At 36.2% G+C, this 26713-nt stretch overlaps 1 pseudogene across 1 annotated transcript; it reads left to right on the top strand.

Moving 5' to 3' along the window:
* The first annotated feature begins 70 nt into the window (after positions 1–70).
* Positions 71–25806, top strand: LOC307057469 (synaptotagmin-like protein 3; annotated as a pseudogene). Its single transcript has 5 exons — positions 71–153; positions 3238–3428; positions 8058–8111; positions 8286–8368; positions 24945–25806. The product of its transcript is annotated as a synaptotagmin-like protein 3 (transcript).
* The last annotated feature ends 907 nt before the right edge of the window (positions 25807–26713 follow it).

The following is a 26713-nucleotide window of genomic DNA, read 5'->3' as shown; positions in this document are numbered from 1 at the left end:
CCTTATTTTTTGTGGGCTAAACTTACCTACATGCTTCTTTGCAGCTAACATTTTATGGTGCTGATTAACGATGATCAACGTCGAAAAAGTTGCTGCTCTATCTTCTGAACTCTTTACGGACACTATTGTCAATGTTTTTAAATACCATCTGCCGTACTCAGGACACTTTAACAAAGGCAGAATCCTATAAAAATGGTTAAAATGAAATATGGATTTAATTTATGAACTCCTCCATCATGATGTTTGTGTATTGCTTCTTTTTAATCATCATTCTCTCTGGCTTAACCAGGAATATCCTTATCCCCTCCCACAGTGCTGAATTGGAGAAGTGTGGCAGAGGTCTTTAAAGTATGGATTTCTTTAAAGGACACTGGTGTGCAGTTTTGTGTTTTGTAGTATGTCAGCAGATGGTGGATACCGCTGAGGTGGTTTATTCTTGTTTTCCTTTGGATTTGTAACCTGAGCCAAGTGAAATCTTCAGATTTATGCCATCTCTGCACCCCCCCGCCTTCCTGCGAACTTTGGAATAACTTGGAAGTTATGTTCATTCCCTTCAGATTATAGATTCTGTTGATCTACTGAGTCCCACGCTGCAATGAGCATTTTACACATTTTAAGCACAAGGTCCTTGTTCCTTCTACATATAAGAAAAGTCCTTCCTACAGGCAGCCTTTGTCACTTTTAAACTTTTTGTGTTATTACAAGCACTCTAATTGTGAACTTTTAAATAAAATACTATCAACAAACAAGACAGTTGTATTCTTGCTATTATGTGTTCATTTATTTTTACATTGATACACAAAGTCTGTTCATTTCTCTGATGAAACAGGGTTTTAGGCCAAGATTATATCTTTTTTCTTTTTCTATTCAAAGCCCTATAAGGTATGAACAAATTAATATTAAAATTAATGGAGCTTAAACTGTTACATTTCTCTTTTTTTTTCTCCTCCCATCCCTTGCTTATAAATCTCATTAAAAATTTATTATCTTTTTATGTAGTTATATACTACCCTTGATCTGGATCCTTTCAAACATACAGCTATAATCACACACTGACTAATGATTGCCACACATATATAATAAACTAAACTTTTTAAAAAGTCTTGCATAACACAGAGAAAAGCACTTGAACCCAGTCAGAGGCTGATCCATATCGTCTGAAAGATAGTGCCAATGGCCGTGGTGATACCATATCCCAGAAATACCAACTAAAACGTGGCTTTGTGAAATTTCTAAGATAATAACATAACAGCTTTTATCCTTTCCCTTGATATAGATCTACAAGAAGACTTTTAAAATTTATTTTCCCCTTCTTTCCCTCTTGTTATCATTGTGGTTGAGACCTTCCTTACTTCTTTTTTTTTTTTTTTTTTTTTTTTTTGTGGTACGCGGGCCTCTCACTGCTGTGGCCTCTCCCGTTGCGGAGCACAGGCTCCGGACGTGCAGGCTCAGTGGCCATGGCTCACGGGCCCAGCTGCTCTGCGGCATGTGGGATCTTCCCGGACTGGGGCACGAACCTGTGTCGCCTGCATTAGCAGGCGGACTCTCAACCACTGCGCCACCAGGGAAGCCCAAGACCTTCCTTACTTCTTCCCCATAATATTATATTAATATATTCCCTGATCATCGATTCATTCACCTAAAAATATTTAATGAGTTTCTTCAAGTTTTAGTGCAGAATATACTATGATACCTTCTACACCTATTATTCTAGTACTTTTCTGATGCTGTATTATTTGCACCATCACACCACCAGCACAACCATAATAAGTAACTAACATTATGGAGTATCTGCTATTCCTCAGGTAGTTCTAAGTCCTTTACACGAGTTAACCCATTTAATCCTCAAAATATCCCTATGAGTATGTGCTGTCATCTCCATATTATAAATAAACTGAAGCACCAGAAGTTAAGTAACATGCCCAGGGTCACACAAAATGCAGTTTCATTTTTTTATATCTTGTATTTTAATGAAGTCAGACATGTTAAAAAGTCATTTCTCACAGTGAAGAAAATGCTTGCAGAGATCAGGGAAAGGCTTTTCTGGGGAGATGGTCTCAGGTGTTGTCTTGTACAGTGTGTTGTAGTTCTCCAGGTAGCCTAGAGGATAAGCACATTCATTTGAAGAAATTACAAGCAGCCTGGTATAACTGGAGCTCAACCATGTGTGGAGAGAAAGAGCTATGGGGAGAGGTTGAGAATGAATTCTTAGTTATGTGTGTTTAAACCACATAGAAATTTTAAAACTTTTTATTTGGAAAGAATTTTGCACTTAAAAATTTGCAAAAATAAAAATAGTACACCCTTTACCCAGATTTACCTATTGGTATTATTTTATCCCATTTGATTTAATATTGCTTTATCTATCCTCTATCAATCATCTATCTATCATCTATCTATCTATCTAAACACACATATGTATATACACACTCAGAGGAAGAGAAAAATTACACTTTGACCAAAAGTAAGCAGAGTGTTAGTGACCAATTTAGAAAAGTAACTCATAATTTGGAACAAACAGAATTGCTTGCTGAAAGTACCAAAAGGTCAAAGTAATAGTTAAGTATAAAGCCTTTCAATTTTTATATTAATTTGAAGAAACTATTTGTAAAATACAATAAAATGAGAAGAGTAGTAATAATCAAGCAGTACTGTTTCTAAATAATCCCTATATTTTTGTTCCTGAAATAAAGGGTTTTGAGGAAACGGAAGATGATACACACTCTCTCCAAGGTGCTGAAAATGAAATTATATTAATTTTTGTTTTTGTTACCTTTGGGTTTTCTAATGTTCCAAACTTTCACAAGACCTAAACACAAATAAATAATACATTCCATAGTTTGGTTGGAGGAGGGAAATGCAGGAAAAAAAGCAGATTTGTGTTCAGATTTGGCAAGGCTTTGTCCTTTTGGAACATTTGTACTCTTTTATATAAACAGGTTAACACATTCTAAAACCTCTGAATCTGTTATATATCATGAGTGCAGACAACATACGGGCTACGTCTGTCTGTAGAGCTGAATAAAAATCAAAGTAGCATTTTCCATACTGAGAATTCAACAGCGGGCAAGGAGGACCAGTCCTACTGAGTGGGGTGAAAAGGAGCTCAGCCAGCTTGTGAAATGAAGAAGAAAGAGGACTAAAGAATGATCCAACTAGAGATATAGGATTTTATGGCTTTGGAAAGGTAAGTAGAGTATTTTAACTGTACTTTTGTCAAACTTTCCTCTTAAACAGCATTCCTACTGGAAACTTAAAAACAGGTACTACATTCATGTATCTCAACAGCTGCAGGTACTTGAACCTCAGCTTCTACAGTGTCCACAGCTTCTTGAACAGTGAAAGTGGAAATTATCAGAGAAACAAACCAAGGCTGAATGCAGTTAAGTGCTCTATCATTACACACCAGTATTACCATTTGGATGCTGGTGTGGCTCCCTTGCAGGCACAGGTGCCATAAATGCTCACATACACCCAATGAAATCCATAAAGACCTTTCATTATATACCACTGGAGACACCCTCAGCTTGAAAAAGACTAGCTTAAATTTCCTTATTTCCTGTCTTTCTCTTACCACTTCTTTTCCCTTTGTTCTTATGTATAAAAATTCTATTTTTCTTAATGAATATTACTGTACTATTTTATGAGACGCTGTAGCAATTGGTGAGTGTGAGGGGAATGTGGCAGGAAGAACGTCCATCCTCCTCCTAAGCGGCTCCCTGGGCTCTGTGAAAAATTGGTAATAATTGTCCCTACTTCTCTTGTGCACAGCATAGGGTGCAGGGGTTCCAGAAAGAGAGTTTAAGTACCTACAGCTGTTGAGATCAATGCATTAATGAATAAAAAACAGCACAAAAAATAAACCTCAGCAAGTCAAAATTAGCACCATTTGTGAGTGCTCCTTGTTGCTTTAAGATCATTTTTAAAGTCTTTACAACTTTCATTTTATAAAGGACTTGTGTTCACAAAGAAAACTATTGATTATTGACCAAAACAAAAAAATAGGTTTTTCTGGTAGCGTTAAAGGTTCACTTTCTCTCTCCTGAAACTACCAGCCTAGCTAATTATTTCATTAAGGTGTTTCCTAGAAGAAACACACAAACTCCAGAGAAGTGCTTTTGTTCATCAAAGGAAGAAACACAAGCAGTCTCACAAAAAATTCAAAAATACTGTGTTCCCAAGTGATAATTTCCCACACAAAGCTAAGTGCTGTTGGCAGCTGCAATGAAGACAGGTGAGATATGAGCATGCAGAAAAGAGAGAGAATCCAAAAGCTCAAAACATGTTATTAAAAAAGAGAAATAACTTGAAAATGTACATATTTTATTAATAAAAATACACTCTAATATCCAGTGTCTAGATAACTATATTTTCCCTTCTGAAATTTAAGCACATTTAGTAATCTCCTTCATAGTCTCTCTTCTACCTGCCTATGCAAGGTCCTGAAGGATGAAATATGGCATGGCTTTGAGGTCATTAGCATAACAGAAATATTCTGCTAAGTGTTTCCCATAACTCTTTACAAATTTCCACATAGAATGCTGCAAATGAAATTTATATGGAATAATTTAATTAGACTAATATTTATTTTAATCTCTCCATTCAAGAGGAGTTACATATGGATCCTTTTTAAAGAATGTTTTCTAATTAAACTAAGGACATAATTTCATATTATTTGCCAGGTTTTATATGCTTTCCTTCCCATTCATAATTAAAATATATAGGGAGCTGCAGGGGGAAAATGGTATTGTTGCAGTTAAGATGTGAGTGAATAGGAATTTTTAGAGATTGTTTTAAAACCATGAGGCACAAGCATTTGAAGTAAATTAGGTTCATACTTTATTCATTATATCAGAATAAGATAAAGCAACACTGAATTGACTTTCCCCATGTTGAGGGGCCTCCAGAGCAAAAAGTTACCTTGTGCTAAATCTATCATTACCTGCCTTGGTGTACTGTGTGAAGTCCTGTTTTCTTCAGAAGTAATTCACTCACTCTAGGGTCTGACTCTGTTGAAATCTGTGGATCTTTGGGGCCCCAGGGACTTATAAATGTAAACACATGGTACTTTGTAGACTGATTCATCAGGGAATGGACCCTGGCTTACCCTAATTGGGTTTTGCCATGCTAATCTCTCTGGAAGGGTGATTTCAAACATATTTTCAGAAGTACATGAAACACATGGTTCTTTGATTACCATATTTGTACTAATGTCCATATGAAGGGGTTGCTTTTAATCAATGATGGTTTTCTTTGATCCATTGAGGTTATTCCACTACAAATAATTCCAGTTCATCTCAGCACTTATTTTCTTCAACCTGAAACCTAGAGCTGAAATCATGAGTCTCTGGTACTTACACAGATCTACAGAAAGTAAGGACATATTTCCCTGTTACATTCTTGGAACCTAAATTATAATAGGTGTTCAAAACTATTGAATCCACAAAATTTTGATTCTTAAAAATGATTGTAGTGCAAAGTGTTTGATCAGAAAGATTGTGTTCCTGTCCTCCCTTTTAGTTATAAGTTCCTATCTCGTCCTTTGGCTAACGGATCTTGATCCAGTTTACACCGGACCTCCAGTCTTAATTCCACTCTTCATATATTTAGGGGGTTGCAGAGTTTTTAAAGGAAACCCTGTAAACACTAATTTTCCAAAATCTTCAATCAACTTTCTCCTCAAGACTAGATCAACAAAATTCTCTTCAACCTTAGTTATTGTTTCAGTAATCTTATCAATACTTGTGTATATCTCAGTGACCATGATTTTAAATAAGCACATATTTATCAACCTCCAAGAGTTATGTTTAATCTATAACTTCAGTTGTTCTTTCTCCATTGTAGTTTGCTCATGGCCAGTCACTTACCATTCCTTTTTCATCTTTATAACTGCTTATTATAGAACAGTTCACACAGAATAGCCATGCAAATCTACTTTTTGGTAGAAAATAGACAATTTAAGAGTGTGTACTTTCTTGTATGTAGTATCTCTGTATCAATTTTCTTTAGCTGTTTGTGTCTTATATTTATTCATTAAATTCACAAACATTTATTGAGCATCTATAAATAAAATAGATTTGGACTTATGAAGTTTACAGTTTAGGGGTGGATACAGAGAGTTTAAAAAAAAACTATTATGATAGAACTTGATTAATGCTTCGGTAAGGGAAATTTAAGGGCTATGTGAACACATGCCTGGGGCAGATCAGGACAGGCTTCCATAAACTTGAACCCGAGGGATAAGTAAGAATTTGCCAGGTGAAGAAGTGTGGTGTGTTCTACAGTGTGTATGCACAGTGAAAATAGCGTGTGTGAAGACCCCGAGGCAAAGAAAACATACTGCGTTTGAAGAATTGAAGAAGGCTGAGTGTGACTGGAGCATCACTCATGCATGGTTGATAGTGAGGCTGGGAAATAGCACAGACTAAACCCTAAACACCCTATAAGCCATGTTAAGGAATTTGGACACTTTGCTAAGGATAGCAGGAAACTGTTGAAGTTAAGTTAAAAAGTGACATAATTACTTTAGCATTTTGGAAAACTCACTTTGACTGCAGAACGGAGAATGGATTGTATGAACGAGGATTGGAGGCAGAGACTAGTTAAGAGGCTAATGCAGTGATCTGATCCAGGACAGAGACAGAGAGAGAGAGAGAGGGAGAGACAAGAATCACTTGGACTGGAATAGGAAAGAGAAATCAATTTGAAGAATGATGTATTTGGGAGTAAGAACTGTCATGATTTGTTTGGATGAGTGAGAGGGGTTACTCAGATTCAGAGCTCCATGTTTGCCTGAGCAAATAGGTGAGAGATCATGTGATATTTTTGGCATTAATAAACACAGGAGTTAGTACTGGGTTTTGGTTAAAAATGATAAGTTCTGTTTTAATCACGAGAGTTTCAGGTGTCCATGAGAGGCAGAATGGAAATGGTGTGTAGTCAGTGGTTAAAAGCCAGACTCTGGAACCAGTCTTCTTGGGTTTGAATCCAGGCTCTTGACACTCAGTAGCTGTGTGACCCTGAGCAGGTTATTTACGTTTTTCATACTTCAGTTTCCTCCATAAAATGGGAATAATAATCCCTATTCATAGGCTTGTCATGATTGTAAGATTGAGAAAATGAAATTAGGTACTTCAAATACTGCTGGGTACAGAGTAAGTGCTATGGTACGTGTTAGCCATTATTATCATTGTTGTTGTTGTTATTGTGATGGAACATCTAAATGGAGATGTCTAGTGGGCAACTCTATATTTAGTTTTAAAGATTGGAAAGATATCGCTTATAAGTAAGTACATAGCTTATTCAATATCTATCATATACTGGGGGAAAAAGAGCCCTAAAAGAGGAAATTCTAATAGTTATTATTAACCTCTTTGCAATATAAAAATGAAATTCATGCAATATTAAAATGTTTTGAGATTTCTGAACAAAAATGTCTTCTAGGAAGACAAAATTGCAAATTGTTATTTTTCTTGGTTGATAAGAAAATGTAGTTCAGTGTCATATTATACTACTTGGACTAAAATAACAAGTTTTAATATTCTGCTAATCAGATTAACCCAATCTGAAATAACTTTGATATGTCCATCAGAAATAGTATAATCATATTGAACAAAACCATGAGTTTATAAGGAGTAATTTGATTGCACAAATTTGGGTTTCTGGAAGGACCTCTGTGACAGTTTCACAGATAGTTTCTCTGTATGCTGGGGTTGGACATTATACTTATTCATACCATGACAAGCTCTGATTTTCTGGGAAGTGTAGTCACTTTGATTTGAAGGTTTTGATTATGATTGAAGTGGTCCTGAATGAGCCCAAATGAAATTTAGATTTTTATGGGAAGGAGTGACGACATGTTGAAGTAGTTGGTAGTCAGACAGGTGTTTATTGGCATGAGTTGACTGCCAGGGCCACTATTGCTTTAGGCTGAAGGATAATAGTAATGATCTTAATGAAGGTGAACATATTTTGAGCACTTACTCTGTATTCTGTGATATGCTAACATTTAAATTATATGACATAATTTTAATGTTCATTGCATCCTTAATTTACAGATGTGAAGAGAGGTAAAGTGACTGCCCAAGTTCATACAGAGGTGAAAGGAGGAGGTAGAAAGAAGCAGTAGGTCTGGGAAGGAGACGGAGCTGCAGGGGAGAGTCAACGAGAGGGGAAAATCAAAGAAGTTGAGAGAGGAGGCCAGGATGAGTGGATAACTAGATGAAGGAAGAGTTGGGTGTTGTCCGAATACTTATTTGGTCACATGAACTGATTTTGGGGTCCAGGTGAAGATGTTAATGAAAATGTGAATTATGATCAGAAGCTGTGGAAGCTTTCAGTGGACCCAGGGGATAAAGAGTTCTGCCAGGTGAGCAGCCAGTGTGCATGGACTCATTTATGAATACAAAGGAGATGCACTCTGAGGGGCCAGTAACAGGGGAGAGTCAGAGATCCATGTTTATTGATCTGGATCCCAACACGGAAGTGAAATCTGCTTATAAATGTGAAATGACTTTTTTAGAGCCTGGGGACTTTGAGGTTATGTGATGACAGAATGTCAGGTTTGATTTTTTGTGGCAGAGCCATCTATCATTTTCTGCTGTGGTTATTTATCCATTGCTGTATAACAAACTACCCCAAAACTCAGTGGCTTAAAACAACTTTTTTATTACATCTCACAGTTACGTAGGTTAGATATTTGGGCCAGACTTGGCTGTATGATTCATCTACTTTTGTGACATTGGTGGGGTCATTTTGTATACTCAGCCAGTAGTTGGGTTTGTTTTGAAGGTCCAACATGGCTTCACTCACATATAGTGCCTTGGAAAGAATGAATGGAAGCATGGCTCCAGTTGAGACTGGCGACCAGAGTGCCTACATTTGGCATCTCCAACATGGTGATCTCAGGGAAGTTGAACTTCTTACATGGCAGCTGGCTTCCTCCTAGAGTAAGCATTTGAAAGACCTAAGTGGAAGCTGCAAGTCTTATGACCTATCCTTGGAAGTCTCAGAATATCACTTTCTCCGCATTGAAATTGGTCAAATACACCAAAAAAGCAAGGTCAGATTCAAGGAGACAGAGAAATGAAACTCCACCTATCAATGGGAGAAGTAGCAAAGAATTTATAGCTGTATTTAATTAATCACACATCCCTAACTCCAATTAGATAACTTGCAAATAATTTTAATTGATTCAAGAGTCTGAAGACTTCCGTGCATCATCACCATCATGCCTGTAAACGACATTCACAGTGCAAATCTCATCAGCAGTGTATGAACAGCATTATCTTCTTTGAAGACATACCTGGCTCTCCCATGGCACAAAGTAATACTTTGCTGTTGAAGCCTAGGTGGTACTTTAAAGTCAACCGAGGTCAAGATCTTTAATAATAGTAATTCTGACTGACTCAAAAGGAAAACAGAGAATCATTGCCAGAAAGATCTATTTGGATGAGGTTTAGAAAAGAGATAGGCAGGAAGTTCTGAAGCAGCTGTGTAGCTACAACTAGGAGCAGACTTGTCATCCTTTGGACATGATCTACCAAAAAGACACCTACATATAGTATACATACATATGAGATTTTATGGTATTGATCACAGTGCTCACACCAGTAAGCATGTGAAAGGTTTTAGAGAAATGAGTGTACATGTATGTGTGCCTACTTTTGTACCCTTTAGCCAAGAAAGGGTACTGGAGTATCATGATTAAAATCTGGATTTCTTGGGCTTAAAGTATGTCTTCACCGCTAACTGGCTGTATACCTTTGGGCAAGCTGTCTAAACTCCTTGTGCTTCAGTTTCCACATTACTAAAGAGGGGGCAGTAATAGTACCTAGTTTATAGAATTGTAGTTCAGGTAACTAAGATAATCCATGTAGACTGCTATAGAAAATTACCTGCTACACTTAATAAAAGTACATTTATTAAGCAAAAGTTTAATAAATGTTAGTTTTCATAATTATTTTTTAAGAATGAACAGCTGATTTCTGGGGTCAGCTTAACCTTTTGTGGATAGAAGCATCATTAAATCCATAATGCGCTTGTTAGTACAATTCAAGGGATGATCTCACTCATTTACAACAGTCAACTCACAACAGGATCTGACCAAATCAGAATGAAGTTTGAAATGTTTTGTCATGTTTGTGCTCTCAAGCACAGAGGTACCTAAATATCAATGAAAAGACAGATATCTGGCTGTTCAGAGATGAGAAGGAAATACTTCTCTTAATGGATAATAAAGAGAGAAAGTCTCTAAGGTGCAGAAAATGACAATTATATAAAGACACATCCAGGAAGTTAGTTCCTAACTAATGTTTCCCAAAATGCAGGAACTAAGCTGAAGTTAATGGATGTATTTGATCTACCACTAAAAGCAGTGTTATATCAAAGCTACTTAACTAAAAATAAAATGATATTAAAAAAATTAACTGTTGGAAAAATAGCCTCAAAAATTTAACTCACTAGCTACAATCAAGAAAAAGCTTAACAACAATTGGTGGGTCCTTAGCTTTTAAGAATACATAATTAAGTTTTATTACCTTATAAGTGATTTGGATTAATTATGTCCATAATAGGCTGATGCTCATTCTCCACTTTAAAGGAGGAGATGGCAGTTTCATAGAATCCAGTCATTTATTGCAATCCTCAGCATTTCGTTTCCTGCCAAGGCAAATCTGCTACAAAACCCCAGTTCCTCTTAGGAATTACTGAAAAGTGACAGGTGTTGATTTGCTGGTATCTTTCTCAACAGATCCAAATGAGCTAAACAAAATGACTTTTCTACCCATTTAGGCAGAAAAATAAATGGGGGCACCAGCTAATGAGTGGGGATGTAGAGTTAGCTGGACTCGAAACATCCCAAGCTGTTGGCAGCTGGAATCAAAAGAGGAATCCTGCAGACAGTTGTTCATGTTTATTGCTGAATGTGAAATTAGAAAGATGCTTCATCTTCCCCACAGGTGCAAGAACATACAGTTATTAATTACAGCAAAACATATTTATTGACAACCCCAAGCATACAAAATCCCACACTCAGCAAATGGCTTCCAAAGTTCATCCAAAAAGCACTTTAGAATCAATACAAAAGCACTGCAGAGTTGACACATCTGTGTATAGTAAAATTCTGTATCCTGAAAGCATGGCATAGACTGTCTCTTATTATTATTTATATAGTTGAACATCATCAATGCTTTCTTTGTTCTTGTAGGAAACCTATAGACAAAAAAAAAAAAATCCCTAATTTCTCATTGTTTTGATTGGTAGGATTACAGAATATTAGAAAGATTGAACAGATTTTGCTCTTTTTTTAGAGGTTTTAAAAACAATTTTATCCCTTCATTGAGCCATGGGACTGATTTACTCATTTGCTCATTTACTAACTTAATAAAGGTCTATTGAATACCTATTATGTGGTAAGTACTATTATTAGTGCTATGGAGAACATACGTAAACAGGTAAGGATTTAAACTCTTATAGAATCTATATTATGAAACAACTAGAACATACTATAAGAGAGTATTTGATCAAATGCTGAATTGTAACCAATGGACTTGACTGTAACCAATGGACCTGATTGTAACCAATGGACCAGAGCCACCTGAATTCTGAGAAGGGTAAACACTTGAGAAATTTACAGAGGAGGACATCCTGAGCGAGGCTGCCTAAGACACTGAATGGACAAACATACTTTGTACAGTTTTCTTTTTTTTTTTAACTTGTCTCATTCCAAATAGAATTTGAGACAACTTACAGAAATGCATGCAGGACAACATGATCAAATAAATTAAAAAATAAAACAAAATAAAATAAAATAGAGATGGAAGAAAATGACACTATGCAGTGATTCTAGGGCTGAGCTCAGGACTCCAAATATGCACCATAAATTTCAGTCTGGCTTTTGGAGATGGATCTCAGATTTGGTCCTGTGTTTCTTGGCAGCAAGGGATAGAAACAAGATAAGGTACAAGAGATATATGATCCCAGATCAGGGCACACAAGTTGCTAGTTGCTCCTGTATATAAATATGTAAGATAAATAACTCCTATAAATCCTTTAGGGGAATACTGTAAGGTATAGTGGATTAAATCCTCAAACTTGTATATGATATAAACGTTAGATTTTATGGCTGCTTGTAGGTCATTACTCTCAATGTAGGTCATTAGTCTGATAATCTAGCTTTATTTATTCAGTTAGGAAATACTTATAATACTGAGCATTTGCTATGTGCTGGACTCTGCACTCTGAGATGGATAAGGTCTCAGAGATGATGTACTGTTTGAAAATAGCCGATAAAACAAACAAATCACTAAACTCGTTTCAAATAGTGGTAAGTGTCATGAAAATGATACAACCGGAATATGTGATGGAGAATAACTGGGAGGATGAGGAAGCCTATCTGAAGAACAATAATTGAAGCACATTTGAATGATGGGAAGGAAACAGTCATGACAAGATTAGGAAGAAAGTTATTAGAGAACAACAATTTTTAGGTTTCAGAGAAGGAAACAGTTCTGGTGAGTTGGAGAGATAACAAGGAAGCTGGTGTGGCTGGACTATAGTGAATGGGTGGAGATGGGATTAGAAGGCATAGTAACCTGTGGTAAGACATGTGGGTTTTATTCTAAGACAGTGGGGAACAGGTTATAGGATTTGGAATGTCTAGAAAAATGGGTAATTGACATCCACTTTGAGTTTTATTTCCTGTCAAACATTAAAAAATATTGAACATCGGATGATTTGACCATATCTTCTCTGGCAAACCCTGGAAATCAGAAATTCCCTTAAGGTCAGGACTGAAACTCACTTCTACTTGTTATCTGAATTTGGGTAGAATATTTGACAAGCCATATGATCTCAAAGCATTTTTTACTGTCAAGTCTATTTCAACAAATGAATAAAGGGGCATTCAAGTTCCTCAAATTCTATGACAGATAACTATATAACATGGTCATAACCATTTTATTCTGAAAAAAAGAAAAACCAAAGCAGGTGTTCCCAGTTGTTTACAGTAGCCATAAAAATATCAATAAGGCAACAATAGAATGCTTAATATTAATCAAAGACAATTTCTGGTATATCTCCAAGATAAACTCGTTAGAAATATATACCCCTAGGTAACTAAATGAATTGACCAATGATATAAACTTCTTAACTATAAGCCAGTTAAACTTTGCTAGTCTGCCAATTGATTTTAAAGCTTTCAAGTAGGTGTTATTAAGCCATACTTTCTGTCAGTAATTAGGTGACAGAATCAGTTTTCCACTGAGTCCACTCTTAGTTGATGACAATAAAGCACATGATCAGTATATACAGATACTCCCTCTCCCAGACTTCTGGTCTTTTCTTGGGGTAGTGAGAAGACGGATCTTTCTCACCAGTCAAGTCAATCAGTGTAGACAGTTTGCTTTCTATAACCTGGGCCCTTGAGTCTTCTTGATAGAGAGGGTTGCCTTGGAAATAAGAATTTGATAATTATTTTCAAGCTGTTGACAGCCTCATCAAGCCAGTTGAGAGGAAGATCAGGCTGGGCAATAATAGAATTTTAGATTATATCCCAGGAGCAATGGGAAAATGTTGATTTAAACAAAATACTGTGATCAATTTACTTTTAGGATAAGTAGTTTGTGCACATGGTACATATGATGAAAAAGTATGTCATCCGGCCACAACCATCCCCCAGGATAGTCATTACTCTTCTCCAGAGCAGGGTAAACAAAAGCAATAACAGATCTGCAGAAGAAAGCAGACAATGACTACTTGACCCTTTTATGCTTTTAATTATTGTAACTTTGAAATATGATTTAATAAAAGACTTGTCTCTTCTTGTTATACTTCAACTATTATAATCTCCCAGCTAATTCTTAATGTTAGTTTTTCTATATAAAGTTTACCATATCTTGTTCTAAAAATTGCCTTAGTAACTTTGTTTTTGAAGTATAACATATATAGAGAGAAGTGCACATATCATACGTATACAGATTGACAACTTTTCACAAAGTGAACATATGCACATAATCGTCACCCAAACCAAGAGACAAAATATAACCAGCTCCCCAGATGTCACTTCCAGTCTACCTCCTCACAAGGGTAACCATTAACCTGCTACTAAAACCATAGATTCATTATGCCTGCTTTTGACTTTACAGAATTGTACACATATATTCTTTTGTGTCTGGCTTCTTTGGCTAAAAATATGGTAATAATACTCATCCACATTGCTTTGTGTAGCTGTAGGTTGTTCATTCTCATTGTTAAATCATAGTCTGTGGTGTGAATATACTATTTCTTTTTTATCCATTCTACTATTAATGGGTGTTTGGATTGTTATTGAAATAGTTGTTTTATTGGCTATTCTGAATTATACTGCTGTGAACATCCTTGTCCATATCTTTTGGTGGATATGAGTTATGTTGGGCATTTATCTGAAAGGAGAACTGCTGAGTCAGAGAGTGTTCATACATTGTCAGTTCCTGTAGATACTGCCAAGCAATTTTTCAAAGCTGTTGAAACTGTTACACTCCCGCCAACAGTAAATGTTTTATTCACTCCACACCCTCATCAACACTTGTATGTTTTTAAATTTATTTATTTATTTTGTATTTTAGCTCTCCTGGTAGACGTGTGGTGATGTTGTAATATGGTTTAAATTTGTGTTTCAGTGATGACGAATGAAGCTGAACAGCTCTTCATGTTTGGTCATTAGGACACCATTTATTGTAACTGCTTGTTCAAATCTTTTATCTATTCTCTATTGGGTCATCTTCTTTGTCTTATTGATTTACAGGAGCACTTTATATATTCTAGATTTGAGACTTTTGGTGACTATAGTTGAATGTATGTGTTTGTGTTGTATTACAAATTTCTCCCATTCTGTGGTTTGCTTTTTTCAGAATTTAATGAAATATTTTGATAAATCTTAGGTTCAAACTATTAAATTTAACAGTTTTACTTTTTTAAAAACATCTTTATTTATTTTTGATCAGACATTTTGTACACCATTTCAGAATTCTTTTTTCTAACTAAATGTCATGATGTGTTTGCTTTAAATTTAGGAACTTTATATTTCTCTCTTTCACATTTACATTTACAATCCATCTAAAATTTATTTTTGCATAGAGTATGAAGTAGGAGGTAGAGTTTATTGTTTTCCCAGCCTTGCTCTTTGAAAAAACTGTCTTTTCTCCAGTGTACTGCTTGTCTTTTTTTATTTAATGAGGTCATCTTAAATTTATAAATTAATTCATTAAGCTTTGACATCCAAGAATAGGGATTGCTTTTCCATTTATCCTAGGCTTCTTTGGGTCTTTCCTAAACCTTGAAGTAACACTTTAAGGTTTTCTATATAAGGATTTTTTACTTTTCTTATAATTGCTCCTAGTTATGTTATTTTTTTTTTCATGATCACCTCCATAAAGAACATGTTCTCTTCCATTACATCCTCTAATGGACTTTTATTTGTGTATATTGAGGCTATTATTTTCACATATTGATTTTGTATCCAGCCATCTTAACTGAAGTTTTTCATTATTTATAGTTATTTTTAGTTGCTTGAGTTTTCTAAGTTTTCATCTGCAAATAATTATTTTTCCTCTTTCTGTTCACTTTTCACTTTTTTTCACTCCTCTTTCTTCTAGTTATTTCTCCAAAAGAATTATAAATAATAATCGTGGTAGCTGATGTATTTGTGTTTCTGATTTTAAGGAGATGCTTCTAGGCTTTTTCCATTAAGCATAATCATGTTAAGAAAAATATCAGCTACCTCTTATTGTATTTAGACTTTTTATATTCATATTAATAAATGAAATTAGACTGTGGTGTTCATTTCTGTTTTATCTTAGTCTGGCTTAATATCTCTGATATACTAAGAACTTAAAAATTAAAGGCATGATATCAATCCAATGTGAAGTTGTCCAGCACTGGCACTTTCTTGTGGAGGAGGGGTTGACTTTTGAACATCATTTAATCCAAAATAATTGTTCTATTTAGGTTTTCTATTTCTTTTTGGGTTATTCTTGGAACTTTATATTTTTCTAGAAAAGTTATTCATTTAACTTAGGCTTAGAATAAATTTGTTTAGAGTTAAGCAATATACCTCCATGTTTTAAAATTTATATGTGGTTGGATCCCCATTACTATTCTTTTGTGTATTTGTGCTTTCCCCCATCTTTTGTTTCTTCATTAGATTAACTAATAGTTAATGTGTTGTATCATTTTTTCTTCCTCCCATTCACAATTAACCTACACAGATTTATTCATAGTTTTAAATGTTCCTTTTTTCCTGTCATTGATTTCTTCTATTCCCTTGACTAATTATTTCCTCCAATTTTCTTAGGTTATTTTGTTATATTTTGTTTGTAACTAAATAGAGTTACAATCTATTAATTTATTTTTATTCTTTCTCTATAATTAATATGTCTCCAATGCTAAGAATACTACTTTAAGCCACCATTTTATCTGAATCCCATAGGTTCTTATTGCAATTGTTTTAACTTTAGTTATTTCCTAACAAATCTGCAATTTGAGTCCTGATTTTTAAATCAAATAATTCTCTAATAAAAAAGCCCTACATTTCCAAGTATTTGGATTTTAACTGTTTTTGAGTTTTGTTATTAATTCCTAGACTTATTACATCTTGAAAAAAATATCACATTGTTTGCTATATTTGTACTTTTTAAATTTTAATGGACGGTTTTTTGTGTCTTTACATATGGTGAATATAATTGAATTTCCAAGAGTATATACAAACAAGGTGTGTATAGTGCCTGATTTTTAAAAATATTTTTCACTTGATATATCATGGCTAGAGATAGGCAAATTTATTTTTGTGTATTTCACTTATTTTCCTTATAGATTTTATGCTTTGAATTTTAATGCTCTATTTAGTACAAAAATATTCAGGGTGGGATGATCTTTATTGCATATTGTATATCATATTTTGTATATGGCATATTGTATTGATATGGCATATTATCATTAAAAATGCCCTACCTTATTTTATTACTTTTGTCTTTGTATTCAGCTTGGTTAGTTATTATGATTATGCCCAAATTTTTATTTTCTTACTTTTATTTATTTACTGATTTTAAACTTGCATGTGCCAGGTAAGTGTTCGTAATTTTGTTTTCAGTCTTCAAAGTCACATTTATTTAAATGCACATGCATTTATTTTATGTAGCCAACAGTTAGGTTTGGTTTTTATGTGTCCACTCCTGTTTTTGTTGTTGTTGTTTTGGGTTTTTTTGTTTTTTGTTTTTTTTTGATAAGTCAACCTTTTCCTTCAGAACACTTTTAGAGTTACAGAAAAATAGCAAAGGTTGTACAGGAATTTGACATATAACTTATACTCAGTTTCCCCTATTATTATCATCTTATACTAGTATGGTATATTTCATTAATGAACCAATAGTGACATATTATTATCAACTAAAGTCCATACTTTATTCAGTTCCTTAGTTTTTACCTTATATTCTTTTCCTGTTCCAGGATCCTGTTGACCTAAAACAAATAAACTGCCAGCTATTCCTCCTGCAAAGAAGGGTTTATTTGGAATCAGCAGAGAATTGTAATACAGGGTCTGCAACCACGGCAAGCCACACACAAGTCCAAGCACAACAAAGAAAGAACTCTTTTATGAAGAAGAAATGGAAATTTACAGGGCTATTAGCTGAGTGTTGCCCGGAAAGAAGAGGGGTATTTCTTCCTGTTGTTGGACTCTGCTGTCACAGAGCTTGAGCGTTCCCCCTTCTGGTCTCTCAGCTCTGTTTAATTGAGGCTTCTGTTTATTTTTTACAGTCCCATCCAGGATACCATGTTACATTTACTTTGTCTCCTTAGGTTTTTCTTGGCTGTGAGATTTTCTCAGACTTCCCTTGTTTTTGATGACCTTGACAGTTTTGAGGAGCACTGGTCAAATACTGAAAGTTCTTCAGTTGGGATTTATCTGAAATTTTCCTCATGGTTAGAGTGAAGTTATGTGTTTTGGGGAAAAGATACTACAGAGGTGAAGTGTCATTTTCATTACATCGTATGGTGGGTACGTACTATCAGTATTAGGTATGACTATTGTTGTTAATATTGGTTCCCCGACTGAGGTAAGGCTTGTCAGTCTTCTCCATTGTAAAATTACTCTTTATTTCCCCCATTCTATGCTATACTTTTTGGAAGAAAGTCACTATGTGCAGCCCATATTTAAGGAGTGGGGAGTTATACCCCATTGCTTTGAGAACAGAATATTTATATAAACTATTTGATATTCTTCTGCAATAAGTTGTCTCTTCTCCAGAATTTATGAATGTAGTTAATCACTTATTTACATAAATATGGGTTCAAGTCTTTTCATGGTTTCACACTGTTATGGGTCAAGTTGTGTCTCCTGAAAATCTATATGTTGAAGTCTTAACCTCTAGTACCTCAGAATGTGACTCTAATTTGAGATAGGGCCTTTAAAGAGGTGGTTAACTTAAAATAAGGCATTTGGCATAGGCTCTAATCCAATCTGACTGATATTCTTATAAGAAGAGGAAATTTGGAGAAACAGAGAGGTACCAGGGATGTGAGGACATAGCAAGAAAGTGGCCATCTGCCATCCAGGGAGAGAGGCCTTAGGAGAAACCAGACCTCCTGCCTCCTTGATCTTGGACTTCTAGCCTCCAGAACTGGGAGAAAATAAACTTCTGTTGTTTAAGCCACCTAGTCTGTGGTATTTTTTTATGTGATCTAAGCAACCTAATACAGATACTTTATTTCATTTATTGCTGAATATCCATTTTATGGGCATACCACAGCTTGTTTATTCATTGGCCTATTGAAAGACATCTTGGTTGCTTCGAGTCTTTAGTGATTATAAACATTTGGTGCTATAAACATTCACATGCAGGTTTTTCTGTGGATACAGAATTTTAAATCAGTTGTGCTTCCTCTGCTTCATCCCTGATAGTTTTCCTTGTTCTTAAATCTGCTTTGCTTGAAATTAATATACTGCTTCAGCTTCTTAAAAAGTTCATATTATCATGAGCTATCTTTATTTTTAACCTAAGTCTTTATATTTAAAGTGGGTTTCTTGCAGACAACATATATTTCAGTTTTGTTTTTATAGCCACTCTGAAAATCTCTGTCATTTAATTGGTATATTTAGATCATTTATATTTAAAATGATTACTTTACTAGCTTTGTCTTTTAACCTTTATACTTGCTTTATAAGTGATTGATCTACTACCTTTACTATATATTTACCTTTCCAGTGAGGCTTTTTCTTTCTTATGTTTTCTTATTATTAATTAGTGCCTTTTCTTTTTAGCTTAGAGAAATCTTTTAAACTTTTCTTGCAAGGATGGTTTATTGGTGATGAACTCTTTTAGCTTTTGCTTATCTGGAAACCTCATAATCTCTTTCAATTCTGAATGACAACCTTGCTAGGTAGAGAATTCTTCGTTGGAAATTTTTTCCCTCCAGCACCTTAGATATATCATGTTACACTTTCTGATCTGTAAAGTTTCTGATGAAAAATCTGGTGATTGTCTTATGGGGTTTCTCTTGTACATAATAGTTGGTTTTTTTTTTTTTGTTTTTTTTTTTTGCTGCTTTTATAATTCTCTCTTTACCCCTAACTTTTACCATTTTAATTATAATGTGTCTTGTTGTGTTTCTCTTTGGGTTCATCTTTTGGAACTCTCTGGGCTTTCTGAGCCTGGATGTCTGTTTCCTTCTCCAGATTAGGGAAGTTTTCAGCCATTATTTCCTCAAATAATTTTTCTGTCCCTTTCTCTCTCTCATCCTTCTGGGAAGCTAATAATATGAATGTTATTCTGCTTGATATTGTCCCAGAGTTCCCGTACAGTATCTTCACTTTTTAAAATTCTTTTTACGTTTTGCAGCTCTGTCTGGGTGATTTTCATTGCTCTGTCTTCTAGCTTGCTGGTTTGTTCTTTTACTTCATCCAGTCTGCTGTTGAATTCCTAAAGTGTACTTTTCACTTCAGTTATAACTTCTGTTCTATATTTTATTATATTTTCTATCTCTATGTTGAAGCTCACTGTGCTCATCCATTCTTCACCTGAGTTCAGTGAACAACTTTATGACCATTACTTTGAACTCTTTATCAAGTAGGTTGCTTATCTCCATTTCATTAAGATCTTTTTCTGGGGGGTTGTCTTGTTCTTTAGTTTAGTTTGGGATTTGTCTGTCTCCTCATTTTTCCTAACTCTCTATTTATATGTATAGGTGAAACAGGCTACCTCTCTCAGTCTTGAAAGAGTGTCCTTATGTAGGATATTATCTGTGGGGCCTGGAAGTGAAGTCTGTCTTGCCCACCAGAGTCAGGCACTAAAGAGGTGTCCCTTGTATGGGCTGTGTGTACCTTCCAGCTATAGCCGGGCTGCAGCTTCTGTGTAGGGTGGGTGAGGCACAGAGTGCTTGCCTGGCCTAGTTGTGGTGTGGCTGCTACATGGGGTGAATACGGGTTTGGGGCACTTGCCCAGCTGTGTTGTGGCATGGGGTGGGCAGAGCACATGCACTGGTGCTAGCCGGTTAGAGAGATGACACCAAAAATGGCACTTGCCAGTTCTGTCATGAGCTAGTTAGGATGAGATTACAAAAATGGCACCCACCAGTGCTTCCATCCCTGGCGAAAGTCCCAGCAGTTTCCTGTTTCTCCAGCAGCAGCTTTAAATCTGTAAGTAGATTTCCTTTTCTTATGTTCTAGGCATTTTCAAACTGTTGCTTTTGTGCTGGATATCAGTGCAAATGGAACAGTTCATGAGCCCTTTAAGAGAGGAGTCTCCATTCCCTACAATGCTATGGTTCTCCTGGACTTAATCCACATTGATTTTCAAAACTGGATATTTTGGGTGCTTGTCTTCTGGTGCTGGATTCAAGGGTCAGGGTGCCTGATGTGGGGCTCAATTCCTTCACTCCTTGAGAGAAAGCTTTATATTTTTGGTGTATCTCTTGATTGTAGGTCACTGCTCCTGGGGTATCGTCCGGGGGGAGACTGTATCTCTGTTTCTCCCACCTGTCTCCATGTGTCTCTTATCCTTTGTTGTAGACACACTGTTCATCTAGTTTTCAGGTCCTTTACAGAGGAAAATCATTCCATATGTAGCTGTATATTTGTTGTGTCCATGGGAGCAGCTGAGTTCAAACCCAAAATATTTTATTTTATCTACATTTATCTCTTTTCTGAGTTCATGATCTAATGACCTATATCATTTTACTTCTCAGAATGAACAGTAAGAAGTTAGTATATATTTCTATCTTTTTAGCTCCTTCTCTCAATGAAATGATTTCCATGGATTATATCATTTTTCTTAGGTTATCTATTGTTTACCTCCTTTAAATAAACTTATACTACTTATATAATTTTCTGTTTCAATAATATATTTTATATTCTATATATGAAATTTGAGGGAATCAGTCTTACACACTTCTATCTCCTTCTTTTCCCAATTATCATTTCTATCATTTCCAGTTCTAAAAATTCTTCTCCCCAAACCTCTTCTCTATAACTCCTACTGTGTTTAAGCCAGCTTGTTTTCTTTTCATTACTTCTCTGATGGATTTCATTTTTTATGATTCTTTTTACTTCTTTCCTGAGCTCTGAAAGATTATGTTTCATCTCTCTCTGTTGTTTCACTATGTTTTTTCCTGAGTTTTTGTAATTCTTCTTTGAGCTCTTTGATTAATTTACTTGGTTATATTAAATTCATGGCAATATGTTTGGCCTACATTTTTATCTGCTTGGTGGCAATATTTTTTCTAGTTATTGTTTTTGGTCTGCCTTTTGCTTTTTCTGTTCCTTTCTTCTTAAAAAGTATTTTTAAATGATTTTGTCTGTGCTGTATCCTTTTAAAATTATTATAATTCATTTTTTATCACATTTGAGTCAGCTATTTGCACTGAGCCTATGTGGGAATGTTTGTGGGCAACAGTATAAGTGGCAGAGATTAATTTGTATATGAGTTGTTTAGGCTTTATTTGCCCTCCTGTTCCCATATAATCTATTGTCTTTTCAGTTGCCCAAAATGACTGGAATTAAGACTCTCCTTAGACTCACCTGCAGAATATTTTCTGTAAAGATGGCATGTCTGTGTCATCTCATTCTGTAGTACCAAATCTAATCTTGGGAAAGTCCAGTTCCCAGTCCATTTGTTTTGTTCCTATTGTTCTAAATAATGTACATCAGTCAGTATCTCAGCAGGCTGGTTAGAGGAGAATGAACTATCAAAGGGAACTGAGATGGCCAGTCACAGCAAAGTAGAAGGAAACCCTGGAGGATCTGTGGTCACAGAACTCAAGGAAGAAAGTATTTTAAAAAGGAGAGAGAGGCCAATTATGTGAAATGCTCTTAGGAAGTCCTGTAAAATCAAGAATTAAAACTTTCTTTGAGTCACAAAGATTATTTGCATTATTAAAATATGTTTTCATTGGTGGTATAATAGAAGCCATACTGGAATGTGTGAAGAGTCAATAGAGAGTAGAGATACTAAAGACAGAGAGCTCTTTACAAGAGTTAGGGGAGAAAAGAGACAGAAGAATAGGTTAGGAGAATGTAGGGTCCAAGGACACTTTATCTTTCTTAATTTTTAAGGGAATGATTAAAGCATGTTTAAACATTAAAGGGTAGGGTCTAAGAGAGATAGCAGAGAGGCCAGGGGAGATAGCCTCTAGCCGTGGAGTTATAAGAAGGTGGCAGGTAAGGCCCTTTTTAGGAGGAGGGATATTTCCTCTATTTTCAAAGTAGAAAAAGAGGTGAATCCAGGTGTCTATGTGAGTAGGTCTGTGTATTTGGTGACGAGAGTTGTGAAAACTTCCTTATTATGTTTCTAATTTATCAGCAAAATCAGAGAGAGTGTCATCCATTGAAATTCCAGAGGATAGGGAAGGATCAAAATTTAAGGAGAAAGCAGAAGACTTGAAATTATCATTGTGGAGAGTAGGAAAGCTAGTCAGGCAGTCCTAAGGGCCTTGCTGGGTTGGGAAACCATACATGTGCCCCACTGTGTTATTTTTCTCCAGCAATTTGGAACCATCTGAAAAAGAAAGATTAAAGGTAATGACCCTGGCATCTCAAGCCTGGCCGAAAGAGTCTCTGTGTGTCTCTCTCCAACGTACTTTAATACTAGACCACAGAGAAGCTAGTTTGACCTCTGTAGAACAAACTCCCTTTGTTGCTTAACTGAGGAAAGTCATGTGGTAGATTCGTCATGTAAGGTATTTCTATTCTTTTAAATAAAATCTCCCCCTGGAACAGTGATTGGTAAGGCCAACAGGTGGATTCTGAAGTAAGAAATCAAAATCTGCCTTTCATTGATTTTTCAGTCATTTGCCTCAATTCTCTGCTTCAAGTTCGATTTGGAGTGCTTTTTACATACTAACATTGTGCCTAGCTGCACGATAGTCACGATAGATAAAGAAACATGAAGCATAGACTGTTCTTCAAGGAATTCATGATGTTCTGAGAGTTTAAAGAGACTATTTTCTTTTCTTTTTTTTTTAAGAGACTATTTTCTTAATATTCACATCAAAACTTAAAATGTCTTAACTCTTCAAATATTAAATTTACATGTATAAATCTAAATCTAAATTATTTCTAGAGTAATACATTTTAAAATATACTGTTTCTGTAATACATTTGACTTAGAAATTTCTGGCTTTGCTAGTATTCTGGTAACATTTCTCCTTTAAAAGAGTAACAAACTACCTTTATAGAGTTGAAGACACTATTATATGGATATACATTTTTAAATTAGAGACTAAGTTCAAATTTTCCCAAATTCTATTTTTTTAATCTATATCAGAATTTGAACTGCTTAATTTTCCCTTACTTCTCATACAATGCTGAGGAATGTCACAAATTTTAAAAAGAATTTAAAATAATGTTCTTATAAGGTAATGGATTGTAAGCCACACCTGAGTGTGTTGAAGAGTGAGCAGGAAATGGTGGAAGAAAAGATAGCAGACAATGATTTCCAGGGGGAAGAAAGTTAACTCCTTTATTGAATCTTAAGTACTGGTGTGCATGAAAATTTTTACTGTGTCTATCTAAGCCCAAAATACGGAAAGTGAAATGAAACCTGTCACTTTTGGATGCTTTAGGTCACCTATTCAGAATTACTCAAAAAGAGAGATACTATAAATCTTTTTGTGCAAGAATTGCTTTTGTAAAAAGCACACGTGGGTAGCTTTCATTTAAGACTAAAATATTTTGACAGATCAAAACTTCAACTAGAACCACTGTGAGTGATTTAAATATATACACTGAGATATAAAATGACACTAATCACATATTTCAGCTGTCAAAATCCCTGGCAGAGTAGATTAGTGAAAAAAAGAAGTTATCAAAGAGCAAGAGAAAAAAATCTAAAAGGGAAAAAAAGATGGTTATAAATGCAACAGATTTCCTCTGAACATTCAAATGTTTTCACCAAACAAGTCAAGAAAGGATAATTTAAATCTCTGCCAGAGGATTTAGAAAGTCAAAATAGATGTGAAAAAGATCATACAGGTGACAACTAAAAGAGTGGGGAGAACTCCCTAATAATTTTTATCTAAGGTCTTTTAATATCGTTGAATTTGAATGAGATTCTAACTTGGAGATGTTAAGAAATCTAAGATCAGACTGGTTTCTCCTATTGATATTCAGCTGGAAGTGTAAGTCATATATAATTTAAATAAAGAATAATAAATCCATTTGAAAGGGCTAGATCAAACTCATAGCGATATGTATTATTCTCCCAGAACTTTACAGACTCCAAAGGCAAGAAGAAGACCCCAGAAGTCATGCAGCTCATTTTCCTGTTCTAAGAGAGCTCCAGAAAGACAACTTTGTTTCTTCTTACTAATTTTGCAGAGAGGCAGTTGGTATACTGCTTGTCCAAATTCCCCCATTAAATTTTGGTTCAATGATTTATTCTCCATTGTCTTCAACATCTTATTTATTCAACAATTAGCAAAAATCTAGCATAGGCATAAAGGCCTGTAAGAATCTTGCCTATGGGGAGGAAAAGAAGAAAAAGTGAAATGCGTATGTAAAGACCTAGTTGCTGCCTGACAGATCCTCCCAGGGAAAATGCAAGACTGGAGTCCAAAAGAACACTGTGGAGCCGACCTTTCAGGAGACCTTGAAGTACCAGGTGGAGCTTACCCAGCTGGCGACCCGGCAGCTGCGGGTGTCTGTGTGGCACCTGGGCACGCTCGTCCGGAGGGTGCTTCTTGAAGAAGTGATCATCCCTCTGGCCACGTGGGACTTTGAGGACCGCACCACCCAGTCTGCCCATTGGTATCCGCTCCAGGCCAAGGCAGAGAAAGATGAAGACAGCGTTCCCACGAATAACGGAGAACTTGTAGTCCGGGCCAAACTGGTCCTCCCTGCAGGGCCCAGGAGGCTCAAGAAGGGACGGGAGATCAGCCATCACATAATGGTCAGCTCTGTTTGGTAGTGCTGGGAGCCACGAATTTACCTGTGCGCTCAGATGGTACCTTAAACTCATTTGTTAAGGGCTGTCTCACTTTGCCAGACCAGCAGAGGTCGAGACTGAAGTCCTCCGTCCTGAAGAAGCAAGCCTGTCCTCAGTAGAAGCACTCCTTCGTTTTCAAAGGGGTCACCCCTTCTCAGCTGAGGCAATCCACCCTAGAATTAACCGTCTGGGAACAGGCCACCTTTGGTGTGAACGACTGCTTGCTGGGAGGCGCCAGGCTTGGTTCCAAGGAAGAGACAGCAGGTGGCGCAGACTCGTGCTCACAAAGCTCCAATGGCAGAAAGTGTTTTCCAGCCCCAACCTGTGGACAGACATGACCCTCACCCTGCACTGACCAGAGGCTCCGGGCGCAGCAGGGTTTCAGGTGCCGGGGCCTGATGGTCGGCTGCGGGGCTGGGCGTGCGGGCACGTGGGTGGAGGGTTGCGAAGGGCCCTGGGGAGTGTGAGCTCTCCCCGTCTACAACTGTCCTGCCGCTGAAACGCTCTTTCACATTCCTCTGTGTGTATTTAGACGGAACCATTATCGATGCTACGTTAGTTAGGTCTCAGGTTGGTTATCTGTGCTGTGAGAGATGTGGAAAATGACCCAATTTCAATAAACGTTCAACAGTTAAAAAAAAAAAAAAAAAGTCAGATACTGTAGTAATCCCTGAAGTAAAAAAGGTAAATAAGAGGAGCTCTTTCCTTGGGAAACTGACTTCTAAGTGGAATGAACTGGGTGCCCTGGAGGTATGGGGAAGGGACTATAAACCAGATGGAGGGGTCTAAGCAGTGTATTTGAACTTAGTCTTGAAGGTGCAGTATAAATTAGCTAGGAGAAAGAGTGAAAGTGGAACATTTCTGGAAGAGAAAAGAACACATGCAAAGATAAGAGGGTGTGAAGAGTGTGATGGATTCCAGAAGTTCCATACACAGTGGGTAAAGGCTACTGCAGGTAGGAGGTGAGGCTAGAGTAACACTTTCCAAAATATCTTTTGAGGAACATTAATGCTGCTAGAAGCCCTGAAAAAAAAATTCTTTCCAGACTTAGTAGATAGAATCTGATGGGAGTTCCCAATAAAAATTGTGGGTTCCCGAGGCTGTAGGAAGGTTTGGTTGGGAGGGCAGGCAAGGGAGGGGGCACTGGAGGCAGAAAGCTTGGAGCAGTATTGGAATAAAAGTCCAGGAAAGGAAGAAAATACACAGAGGAGCTTACATCTGGAGCAGTGGCTCAGGAACACGAGGCTGAGGGTGATGTCCGG

Source organism: Hyperoodon ampullatus (genome assembly GCF_949752795.1).
Source record: "Hyperoodon ampullatus genome assembly, chromosome: 8".
NCBI classification, from domain to species: domain Eukaryota; kingdom Metazoa; phylum Chordata; class Mammalia; order Artiodactyla; family Ziphiidae; genus Hyperoodon; species Hyperoodon ampullatus.
The sequence above is the reverse complement of the archived record's forward strand: the minus strand, read 5'-3'. Positions and strand labels throughout refer to the sequence as shown.